This window comes from Ovis aries, chromosome 22, assembly GCF_016772045.2.
Source record: "Ovis aries strain OAR_USU_Benz2616 breed Rambouillet chromosome 22, ARS-UI_Ramb_v3.0, whole genome shotgun sequence".
Classification (NCBI taxonomy): domain Eukaryota; kingdom Metazoa; phylum Chordata; class Mammalia; order Artiodactyla; family Bovidae; genus Ovis; species Ovis aries.
This window is the reverse complement of record NC_056075.1, coordinates 49064912-49078114: the sequence shown is the minus strand read 5'-3', so window position 1 is coordinate 49078114 and position 13203 is coordinate 49064912.

Genomic DNA, 13203 nt, shown 5'->3' with positions numbered 1-13203 from the left:
CCGTCACCCTCCAGCTCGGCTGGCCTGGTGGTTCTCCTCCAGCTGAGCGCTGGAATCCCCTGGTGGTGCTCCTGGCTAGCGTCGGAATCGGTTTAGACTCCCGATTCAGGGCACCATCCCCAGAGGTTCTGATTAATTGACTGGGTCCAGGGCAGGCCCAGGCACAGGACACTTCAGAAGCTCCGTGGGTGATCCCAGCACACAGCCCCTGATGGCCGAGAAGGGCTCACCAGGTCAAGGCTGATCACCTCCCCTCGCCCAGGCAGGTGAGGCCTCTACGCACCGCAGCAGCCAGAGAGGAGCCTCCAGGCAGCTCCTCCCCTGGACCCACACTAAAGGATGCCTGCTACCTGGGGTGCAACTCTAACAGAAGGCCCAGGCCCTCCCCAAGGGCCTGCGACCCCAGCAACATGAGGAGGGACGAGGCTGGGGAATCCCATCACCCCTCCAGAGAGGCAGGCAGACACCAGACGGTCCTGTCAATGTGGACGGGCTCATCTACCTTCCCCCAAAGGCCTCCCTTCCTCACCGACCTCTTTCCTCACAGTCTTTTCCATCGCAGTTACATGTCATCATGCTTTACAATGTGAGACCTCTCAACAGCAGTTCATGCCATTAAAATGCAACAGTGGTTCTCAAAAGCAGGCCCAGGGAACTGCAGACTAGGACAGAAGACGAAACCATGGAGAAAGGTTGGTAACTAAAGCCACCCCTCTCACTTGGCCTTGGGCTCCCCCGAGCCGAGGTGCTCAGGCACTGGCCCACACGGTCCTCCTTGGCAGGCGGGCATCTCAGCCCCAGGGTCTGAGCCAGGCTTGCTGTGCTGCTGTGGAGGGTCCCCAGAGCGGGGGCACCTGGGCAGCCATGCTTCTGTCTCCAGGGCCTGCTCCTCCCACAGATTAAGTTCGAGGGGAACCAGGCAACCCCACCCTTCCCTCTCTAGGGCCACGGGGCCTCCAGGGCATCCAGGGTCCACATACCTGTCCTGCCAGCTCCAAAGCAGGGTTCCCCGTGAACTAAGTCAGGACAGCTGAGCAGAGTCCTGGGGTCACAGGGATGCTGACCTGCAGAAGGAGCTCTCCCTCCGGGAGCTTGAATCCCACCACTGGTCAGCACAGGGGTCCTGGGGTCCAGTGGGAGCCATGGCCCCTGCAGAGCCCTTTCCAGCACCTCCTCCCTGTGTCTCTGGGCTGGCCAGGGAGTTCCCAAGCCTGCTCTGATCCATGACACCTTCCAGAAGGTTTCACCTGCTCCTAGAGCTCCGTGAGCAGCACACGGACACCCGTGCCTGGATGGAGCGGGGCCGAGTGGACAGAGGGAGAAAGACTGTCAATCCTGAAAGCCCTGGGCCTCCACCCTGGCGTCTGCTGCTGACACACAAGCCGCTCCACTATTCAGAAGCCTGACACCGCTCCTGTCACCCTGCCCCACCCCCCGCCCCCCAGCACATGGATCCACCCCCTGCTTAGCTAAGTTCCTGGCTTCCCGGACCCAGAGGGACCCCGGGCCCCAGCCAGGCATCCCACAACCACACCAGGCCCGTGTCTAGCCATGCTCACTCACCAAGATCCCCAGCTCCCTTCACTTCTGCCTAGGAGCCTTCCTCTACCTGACCGAGAGCTCAGACAGGTCACGACTGGCTTCAGTCGTGACGAGACGGGGGACGGTCACTACAGGCTGGCACTTGGCATCTGCTTCTACCAGGATCAAATCTCGAGCCACTGCAGCTGCTGACCGTCAACACCCCCTGCAAGGAGCTCAGCGTGGAGTACAGAAGCCCCCCATGCTCTGGAGAAATTGGCAGGCACTTCTGCAGACAGAGAGCTATTTTCAGGAGATTTTATGAGTCCACTTTTTGCATCTCCTTATACCTAGAAAAGCACTAAACTCCTTCGTGATGACGTCTGCTCCTCGTGGCGAGCAGTGACCCTCACGAGACTAACAAAGCCTGCAAGAACAGGTGCTTGATTGCATGAGCTGCCCCTCCACCAAAATCACACATAGACCGACCTTGCCCACTACCTTTGGAGCAGTCTCTCAGAGCCACCCGAGGTGCTGTCTCCCAGGCCATAGTCCTCATTGTGCCCCAAAGAAAGCTTAACTCACAGCCCTCACATCGTGCATTTTACTTCTAGTCAACAGAACCAATTCTGGACAAAAAACGTAAGAGCTGGCACAGGACTTGCCATGTTCTCCTGTGTCAGGATGACCCCTGAGGTCTGTGTTGAGACCACAGTGTCCAAGGCCAGTGTCGCCCGGTCCCCCTGGGGCCCTGAGTGGCTGCCCAGCAAAAAGCCCTGGGTTGTGTAAGATAAACACGGACCATAAGAAGGGCACATCTGTCGCTTGGACACCAAGGATCAGGGCTGTTTGTTTCTGCAGCGTCACCTCACCTATCCTGACTGCTGCAACCAGGGTAAACTGGCTGCACACACCCTGGCCACACAGACACGCTCATACTGCCCTCTCAGAGAAAGCTGGTCCCTTGTGGTGGAAAGAGCCTTGGTGATTCTGGGGAGGCTTGCTTGACAAGGGCCACAAGTTACCCTCCAACTACGCCAGTCCCTGGCGGAGACCACCGTCCCCGGACTGGCGGCTCTGGGCACCCCATGGTCCCCTCTTCCAGTTCTTCTCCATCTTGCCTCTGAACCTGCGTGATCGGGAGCCTGGCTTCCTCCCTGCCGAGACGATCTCTGATAATCGCACTGTCTGTCTGGAATTGCTGCTCCAGAATCAATAGAGAATGTATCGATAAAAGCTAAATTGCCCCTGACTAAAGCGTTTCCTGCCAATGAGAGGCAGCATAATTAAACTGCAGACAATTTAGCAAAAATTTAAACTTTAACTTTTACAATCTTGAGAGGTGTCAGTGCAAAGCTTTCCCTAAGTGGCTCACTTTCCTGCGGGATAAAATTGCTCTAAGTGCTTTTGCTAGTGGACATTTGGTTTTGTTTTTTGTTTGTTTTCCAGAATGGATGTGAGAAATGGCAGATTTGGATCAGCAATTCGCACAGAAGACAGGCCCTTTTGAACACTGAGTTTATAAGTGGGCCTTTCCTTTATCTCTTCATTCAGTGACTATGTATCAAGTGCTTACTAAGTGCCAAGTACGGAGAAGACACGACCTTAAGCTTGGAGCAAGTGTCAAATGATGGCGGCGAGAAGCAGTGGGTGGACGTGGGGGTGCATGTGCGTCAGGGGGTCCCTGAGTCTGAGCCTCTGCTGGCTCGTCTGCACCGAGGAGCTTGCTGGTCTGCTGACACGGTCCCTGCTTCATTCATTCACCCCCAACTCACCCACCCCCTCAGCCCAGGGCTGCGAAGCCCAGACAGTCAGGCTCTGCTCCCAGCTCTGGGAGCTCAGCATCCCCAGCAGCAACAGAATCGACTGCCTCAGGAGCCCACGTGTAACAAGCACAAGAGGAAAGAGGGACACGTGGCACGTTGAGCAAGTGTGTGTCGGGCAACATGGGGCAGGAAGAGGGGGCGTGAAAGGACTGTGCGCGGAGGGCACTGGGTGTTGGGACACGCCAGGCAAGTCCCTGGGGACCCCTTGCTGGAGTCACTCCCGCAGAGGCTGACCTCCAGCAGCCGGAAGAGGACTGGATGTCCTAAGATGGCCCAGCTCACGATGTGGGCGCTGGGTGCTGGCTGACGGGGCCCCAAGAGGCCAGCTCCCCTCCGCTCCAGGCAGTCTCTGACTGCCCCACCCCCCGCGTGGGCTACACTGGGCTCTTCATGGCCATCGAAAAAGCGGAAGCTTGGATGCTTCGTGAAGGCTCAGAGGCCACACAGCATCATTTCTGCATTCTGTCGACAGAAGCAAGGCTCAGAACCAGCCAGACTGGAGGGTTGAGGAGACAGCCTCTGCCTCTTTACGGAAGGAGCTGCACAGTCCCCCAGCAGAGGGTGTGGATGCCAGGAGGGTGGGTGCTGCTGCAGCCGCAGAACCTGAGGAGTGTCTGCCATGTCCTAACACATCCCAAACCCAAGCTCTGCATTCACCCCGGCTGCCCTTGCCGACCCCTGCTTGCCATTAGAGGCAGCTCCACTGGGGCCAGGACATGCCTCGGAGTCCCTCCCGACTCCCCTCGTTCCTCACACATCACTCCCGTCCAGCAGCAAAATCTGTAGGTTGCACCATCAGAATGAACCAAGAATGCACCCACTTCTCCCGCCCCCAGTGCCACCCGCTGGCTCCACGCCCCCGTCTCTCCCCCACTGGGATTGTCCCAGCCAAGCCCCTCTAGAGCACGCGTCCCGGGCTCAGCGGTGCCGGCTGCTGACGGACAGGAGGGGCGCTCCTCCCGCCGCTTCACATCTCATCCCACCGCATCCGCTCTGTGCCGTCAAACGTCTTCACCAAACAACCCTCAGCTGCTCATAAGTCATCAACACGCCACCCTGAGATCTAAGTGTTTGTAAGCCATCTTCTGAATCTGTGGCTCCCAAGATGCTTGAACGGTTCACTCGCATCCTCGAGGAGAGAAAGGAGCATCCCGATACGTGCACGGCTGTTCCTTTATTTCGTACACCAGTGACCAGATGAATGCCTAACATGCTGAGCGCAATTATGGCGTCCTCCAGACCTATGTCCACCCCTCTCCAGGCTCTGTACCCAGAACGCTGTCCAGCATGGCCAGTATCAACAGCCCCCTCACATTCTCCCACTGGATTCGGCCCTCAGGGAGCCTGGAAGATGCTAGACAGGAGAGAGAGGAAGGCCAGCCCCTCCCTGGGGGTGCCAGGGGCTGGAGCGTCCTCCACCTGACCTGCTCCTCTCTGTACAGGCCTGGCGTGTCCCCCGCACCCTGACCACACCATCTTGAGGGTCCCTCTGTCACAGGTCCTAACAAGAAGCATACAGCTCACACAATTAGCACAATTCAGCAGGAGCTTAGTAGAGGTACTATCCACAAGGATGAGGTGGGCAGAGTCTAGAAGAACCCCTGGGACATCGCAGTGACTTGGGGCCGGTTGCTGGGATGTGGTCACCACCTCTAGGCCTAAAGAGAAGAGGGGAAGAGACCCTGAGCCCAGAGGGCAGAGTCCAGCACAAGAGGCAGTCTGGAGAGAATCAGGGCCCTCAAGTGGGGGAGAAGCCACCGATGTAACCTCACAGAAGGAAGGGAAGGGGCCCGAGGGATAAGTACTGTCCCCCAGCCCCTGCCTCTCCCCAGAGTCGGCCAGGGCTCCCAGTGTCCAGTCCCTACAGGGCCCAGAGGGTGGGCCCGTGGTCACAGCTCCTAAGGGGACAAATTACCCAGCATGGCCTCTGCTCAAGACTCCCCTGTCAGGCCACCCGACACTGAGCCTGCCTCTGCCTGCCGGGACCCCCAGCTACTGAAACGCATGCATGCTCAGTGGCTCAGGCGTGTCCGACTCTCTGCGACCCCATGGACTGCAGCCCTTCAGGCGCCTCTGTCCATGGGATTCTCCAGGCAAGAGTACTGGAGGGCTTGCCATTTCCTCCTCCAGGGACCTCCCTGACCCGGGGATCAAAGCTACGTCTCTTGTGTCTCCGGCACTGCAGGTGGATTCTTCCCCACTAGCGCCATCTGGGAAGCCTGGAACGTGCATGAAGCTTGTGTGGTCATCTTCACCTCCATCGGATGTACATGATGAACCAACAAACAGTGGGATTTCTTCAGACTGAAGGTGAGTTTTGACAGAAGTTCCGTGTTTTCTGCCCACGCCTGGTGGCTGGGGTTGCACACTTTGCAGACGAGGGCAGCCCACCTGGAGGACCATGATACGGGGCCCGCAGGGTGCAGAGTGGGAGGCCAGGACAGGCGGTGAGGACCCAGCCAGCACCTGCTCCCCGGAGTCCTCACCTCCTGAGCTTGAGTCCAGCCCCCAACACGTCTTTTGCAGGGACGCAATTTAACCCACTCCACGGCTGCAGGGTGAAAGGCACCTCTCTTGAAACCAACATTAAGACAGTAATTGGGGAGCATCCATCTGTCCACACTCCAGCTGTATCCAGGGAACTCTCCTTCCTCAGGAATCATGCATTCAGCAGAGACAAGCTTCACCTAAAAGCCCCGGAATCACTGCGCAAGTTTCAGGACAAAGCCCTTCATTAAGTGCCTTCCACACCCTGTGGCAATCTTTACTTTAACACGGATCTCTGCATTAACATGACCTCCTCCCAAGCACCCCTGGTAACAATATCCTTGTAAAAGCATCTCTCTAAGGCAAGTGACCAGAATCTCTCACGCTGTTAAACCATCTGCAAATTGGCCTCATTAGCACTACATGAGTGTATTTAAGAAGCCACTTCAAAGTCGCAGAGCCAGAAATAAGAAGTCCTCTCCTTACTGAGGTTCAGCAAAGGACTGCATTAAGAATCTTCCAACCCTGACTTCTCAAATGTCTGCTTTCCATGGAGACAATGGTAAGTTCACCACTGAGTCTCCATCCTATAAGCCCAAAGGAAAATGAATGAGTTTTCTGAAGACTTCAGTTGAGTTTCATAGAAAGAGCATCAGAGTTCAAAGTCTTTATAGAAAAATGTCAACACCAATTTCCAGGGGAAGAAGGATACCCAAGTGTCAAAAAAAATTACATCTAGAAATTCCTGATAAAAAGGGACACGGTAAAAAGAAGAGGGCAAAAACAATGAGAATATTATTTTTGAACTAACTTTGTTAAATGTTCCCGGCAATTGGATCAGAATAGATCCAAGGCGATCTCAGCACAGATTCACCCGGCACTCAGTCAGCACTCGGTTCTGCAGAGGATAAACATATAGGCATTTTACCAGCGTCGGGAGAGACCAAAATACAAACTCACAAAGCAGCCTGAAAAATCTCGGTAACGTTATTTTTGGCTACAAAAGTATTTCATAGCTGTTTCAAGTCAATGCGAATAATTTAATATGTAAATAATTTGGCTTTAAAAATACAACGAAAAATAGCAAAGGCAGCGATGTCAAATAAATCCGAAATGCAGAAACAGAACAAGATGGTAGCTCAGGACTGGAGGATATAACGAGCTGAGAGTGGGACTTCCCTGGTGGCCCAGAGGCTAAGACTAAGCAGGGGGCCCGGGTTCAATCCCCGATCAGAGGACTAGATCTCACATGTGGCAACTAGGAGTTTGCAGGTCACAACTAAAGACCCAGCACGCGGCAACCACTCAGCCCACATGCTCGTGGCGACTAGAATAGGCCCCACACAGCCAAAGAAAATAATAGCAAAAGTCTTTAATTAAGAAAAGAAAGAGCTGATAGAGCCTACAGCAACAGCTGGACAATAGCAGGGAACAGGGATAGACTAAGAGGCGCGATGTTGAGCTTGGGGTCAGCTGGGGAAGCGGGCAGATGCAGTCAGGACGGCGGGTAACTGAAGCACTTAGCCATCAGGCGAAGCGCTCCCTGGTGGAGTCCGGGGGGTAATTCAGAAGCACACGCACCTCTCCTCTGGCTCAGCTGTGAACATCAGCCGCCAAAGGGCTCTCCTGTTCTCACGTTTCAGCTCAGTAGCCGCAGGGAGACTTAGGAGAGGCTGCACGAGAGTGAAGCAGTCCACTGAGCGACGCGCAGCTAATAAAGAAACCCTTCATTCTGCTGCTTATCACAGTTTGACAAGAAGCTGGTGCCGTGAAACGGAAATCATAACAACCTAACACACTTCATTCGGGGGGAGCTTAAAGCATCTGTAGGACAACTCGCCTGCCCGTGTTCAATTTCTCCAGAGACCGCGGCCGAAGCCATGGTGTCTGGAGAAGGAGAGGATTGGGGGTTTCAGGGCATTAGGAGGTTCGTCGGGGTGTTAAACTTGCCAGTGAGATGTCCTGTGTGACAGGAAATAGAGCTTCGGAGGCTGGCACGAGAAACAACAAATCTGCCACAGAGCCCGCCAGAAGGAAGGCGCCGATAATGAGATACTTACCCAATCGCTCAGCTCCCGCCCGGGGGAGTCAGAAACTCTGCCTGCAGATTGAAGGGCCCGAAGAGCAGGAACGGGAGCGTCACAGCTCACTGGTGCACAGCGCCTCACGGCCGACGAACGGGAACAGAGAGGTGGCAACAGGCCTCCCCCGGCTCAGGAGGAAACCGCATTTCACTGGGAGTAAGTTAGAAATGGATTCTTACAAAAATAGGTATCTTAAGATGAAACCCATTTCCAACCTGTGCCCAGTCGCTCAGTCGTGTCCGACTTCTTGTGACCCCATAGACTGTCTTCTGTCCATGGAATTTTTCAGGCAAGGGTATTGGAGTGGGTTGCCATTTTCTTCTCTAATTTCCAATTTAAACAGACTTTCTTGAACAGCATTAAGTACCGCAAATATCAGAAGAGAAATCCCACAAAGCTGCAACATGGAGCATCAGCTAAACTCAGAATGCCAGGAGCTGTGATTCTCCTATTCCCGCTATTCCAATGTCCTTCAATCTGCACTCAAAGTTTCTGACTCCCCCGGGCGGGAGCTGAACAGTTTGGGTAAGTATCTCATTATCAGCTCCTTCCTTCTGGCTGGCTCTGCGGCAGGTTTGCTGTTTCTCGTTCAGAGAGCTGATCACCGGAGCATCCTTGTAAAGCATCCTCCGCTGGAAATACAGAGGCACAGAGGGTCTACACGTGGCCAGGAACTTGCGCTGAAGTTGTGATTGTTTGGTTGAGAAATCTCCAGCCTCGTGAAAGAACGACAGATTGCTGACTGCAGAGACTTGCTGGGTCTGGAGGTTGGTTTATTGCAACGTTCTCCACTGGCAGACACTCTGTCTTCAGAGCTGAAAGAAGCCAGGGAATGGGCCATCTCTCCTCCCTGTCCCCAAAAGGCAGCCATGCTTTTCCCCAGATATCTGAGCTCTATGTCCCAGCAGCTCGTAAAGTTGAGCGAGTGGGCAGCACGCAGGTTGCCAGACTCCCCCAAGAGCACAAGCTGTTTCTGTTGTTTCGCTGCTCACTTGTGTTGACTCTTTGCGATCCCATGATCGGCAGCAAGCCAGGCTTCCCTGTCCGTCTGTATCTCCCAGAGCTTGCTCAAACTCATGTCCATGGAGTTAACGATGCCATTCAACCATTTCCTCCTCTGTCTCCCAGAGGAAAAGACCACCAGATGTTTTTCTTTAACGCTGTGCCATGTAACACACAGGATCTTAGCTCCTGGATCAGGGATCAAACCCGTGCCCCCTGCGTTGCACTGGGAGCATTAGCCACGGGCCCACCAGGGAAGTCCCAAGACCATCAGATCTTTTATTTCAAAAGGTGGGGGCTGAGAGAGGCAGGAGCAAGCAGCTCCAACCTGGATTTCTGCCCTGGAGACTGAGGCCTGGGAGGTGCAAGGAGCCCGGCCAGGAGCAGGGGTGAGCACCCCCCTGGCTGGACAGAAAGGGTGCAGGGCACCGCCCGCATGGGCACAGCCCGGGAGGGAGCCCTCCGCCCTGGAGGAAGCAGGAAGGCTTCCTCCACGGAAGGAAAGGTAGTTTCCTGCTCAGGACAGAGCTGGGAGAACTCGGGAGTGTTCCAACCGCCCTCCCCAGCCCTCCCTCCCAGTGCCGGGTGACAGTCACCTTGGGGCAGAGCCCAGGGAGGAGGCAGGCCTGGGTGGTGCTAACAGCAGAGAGAAGAAAGGAAACGTACAGCCTGGAGTCACAGAGTCTGCAAATCCCCGGCCATCGACAACAAGACGGGGGGACCGAAGCAAAGCAACTCTCACCCATGAAGCCTGGAGTCCCAGATTCCCGGCAGAAAGCAGATGGGTTTTTTTTCTGTGGGAACCCCAGGCAACTGCCCTTCTGGGGTCCTCACGTAGCACCCGCTCAGCCCTGTGTTCATCCACCGAGAACAGGAAGAACGCGAGACAGTGATTCTGGCGCATCTTGTTGACGGCAGCACGCCTTAGAGACAGCCCGGCAGGTTGAGATGCCTTGCTCAGAGGACCCTGTGCTGCCAGTAAGCGTGTGTGGGGCCGTGCTGCGTGGCTGAGGGTGGAGCCTCCTGCAGCAAACGTGGTTGTTGATATTCACTGAATCCAGGCCACACAAGCTACCCTTTGTAGGATGATCGTCAGGGTCCCCCAGAAGCAGAATTCTCCACTTTCCGCTTTCCTTTCATCTTGAATGATGACAACTCCAGGAAATGCTCATTTTGAGATGGTACCTCGAGATCACCCACAGACAAACAAATTGTGGAATCTCAAGGGCAAGCGAACAGCGTCCAGCTGATCCCCAGGGCTGACTCTGAGAATCCACTCACCAGGCCTTCTGACTGTCAGCGCCACGAAGATGAAGCCAGAGGCCCGAACGCTTCGGGGGAGCACGGTGAGCAGGCCTGGTTCCCTGCAGAGGGACAGGCCTGGGAGCAATCTACAAGCTTGTGTGGGCTGTGAGCTCACCGCTACATGAGTCCCCGTGACCGCCGTAACAAGCAACCACCAGGGGGGCGACTGAAAGCAACAGAAGTTAATTCTCCCACCTTTCAGGAGGCCAGAGCCTGAACTCCAAGTCTGGGCCTGGTTTCGGACACGCGCAGCCGTGAGTCGTCACTTGCGGCAAGCAGCAGCAGTGAGCAGTAGCTGGAAGCAAGACCGTAGTTCCCTGACTGGGAACTGAACCCTAGTCATCCAAGTGGAAACCAGGAATCCTAACCACTAGACCACGAAGACCAGCAGCCACAGCCTAAATCCCCAGTCCTTGCCTGCCCTGACAAGAAAATTCTGATGAGAATATAAATCTAAATGCTTATTGGGAAAGTAGATTACATGTGGAAAGACTAATAGGTGAACTCAGCAAGAGGCTCATGCGGAGTCGCGCCTTCGGGAAGCTTAAGCCGCTTTGAAGGGGGCAGCTTTCCTCTGGCCAGCTGCCCTGTTTTCCACCCCCTGGCTAATCTGTCTCAGGACCCTCCCCCAGGTGTGCACACCCCCCTCAGCCAAGGCGGATTTCAACACAAAGGCATCTGGGAAGAAAGGAGCAAGACTTATTATGGCCTGGCATGCCTGCCTTTTGACCCCCAGGGAGTCTTTCCACACACGTGTAGGGTCTCCTTTGCTCTAAGGACAAGGAATATGCAACCGCCTGACCCTTTACTCAAACAGGGTTCGGCCCCCCTCTCTCTCTGCCATGACTATGATCTCAAGGTGTCCACAGGAGACAAAGCCTGGCTAAGTACCCTGTTTAAGTTGTTACTTTCATTTCAGAAAGCACAAGGAGGCTGATTGCAAATGCCTAAGCTGAAGCCCACCTGTCTGCTCCAAAAGGAAATGCAAACAGGAGGCTAGTTAAGTGTCCAGCCTGAAGCCCACCTTTTTCCTGCCCCATGTAAACAGGAGGCCAGTTGCAAACGTCTAACCTGGAGCCCGTCTGTGTCCTGCCTCAGGCAGGCTGGGCTCCTCCTGGAGGCTCTGACGGACAATCTGGTCCACACCTCCCTCCTGACAATCCGTGGCTGCGGCAGCATCACTCCAGTCTCACCTGCATCCTCACCCACGTCTCCCTGTGCATCTGGACGTCCTCTCCTCTCCTTCCAAGGACACCAGTCACTGGACTGAGGGCCCCCTAGAACTCCGGGATGATCTCACAGGAGACCTTAAATTAATCACGCCTACAAAGACTCTACTTCTAAGGAAGGTCACACTCACGGGCACTGGGGGTCAGGACCCAGACCTGTCTTTGGGTGCTACATTCCAACCTGCTGCAGCCTGCACTTGGAAAGACTTGCAGCAAAGAAGGGGTATCGACCTGTGGACTCGCCCCCTTCCTTAGATGCCCACCCCTTTGGTGAAATCTTGTCAATGGGTTTTTCCTAACTCAGCACTTACTAAGTGCCAAGCGCCAGGCTGAGGCCTTGGCCCGAGTCCCTGGTTTAGCATAAATGTATCTGTTGCTGTTGTTCAGCCACTAGGTCATGTCTGACTCTTTGCGACCCCATGGACTGCAGCACACCAGGCTCCCTGTCCTGCACCACCTCCCGGAGCTTGCTCAGACTCACGTCCTTCGAGTCGGTGATGCCCCCCAACCATCTCATCCTCTGCGGTCCCCTTCTCCTCCCGCCTCCAATCTTTCCCAACATCAGGGCCTTTTCCAATGAGTCAGTTCTTCACATCTGGCGCATCAACTTTCTGCTTTGGTGTGAGTCAGGTGGGAGGGGCTGCTGCGGTCATTCCTCTGTAAAGGAATTCACATCTGCATGGAGTCACCCAAACAAGGATTCCCAGGAATAATCTGCTTCAAAATGTCCAAAAATCAGTTGGAAATGTGTGGAAAGATGGTTTAACATATAGTCTACAGAAAACACCTGCAGAAACAGACTTTTTTAAAAATCTTAATAAATACATTCACAAGTCTACGATAATATATTTGAGAACATAGATTTAATGGGTAATTTCCAGGTAAACATGAAATATAAAATTGACCCAAGAAGAAAGAGAAAATCTAAACCAGTGGTCCTCACCCTTGAGTGAGTCTCCGAATCTGCTGGTGAGACTGGTTAAACCACAGGAGGCTGTGTTCAGCCCAGAGTTTCTGATGCAAGGGGTCTGTGGGCAGGTCAGGGGTGGTATTCCGAAAATCTGCATTTCTAATGAGTTTCCAGGTGATACTGATGCCACTGGTCTAGGAACTACACTTTGAGAACCAGTGGCTGAACATCAAGCCCCTTGATAACAAGAATCTTGTCTATATAGGACATATTCTTTGTAATTTGTTGAATTAACAAATGAATGAATGGTTCAATATTAGGAAATTTGATATAATCTATCAGCACGACATAGGAGAAAACCCTCGTGCCCTAGGATTTTTAACGTCTGTAGTGGTTTTATGGCTAGAAGGGCTTTCATGCTCCTTAAAATGTAATTCCCAACATACTTCAGAAACAAAACTTAGATAATAATTATTCTTAAGCAATGTTTACAAGTGAAATTAATTCAATTCCCTTACATAATTTAAACCATATCTACAAATAAAACATGACAGACCATTTCGAAGCCTTCAAGAGCAGAAACTGCAGAAAAGCTCTCATAAATAAGATGGCTATGCAGGTTATTATCACACTCGCTCAGTTCCAGTCTAATATAAAGGTACGGACTTAATTGACTTCTTTATATGTGATGTAAATCTTGTCAGTGTTATAATAATCTTACAAGATGACTTATTTCTCTACCTTCTGAGGTTCAGGACCCAAAGGAAGTAGGGAAAGCATATCATTCTAGCCAAGGCTGCAGGTTCTGGGGGCTGGTCGACTGATTCTTGGCCAGGACA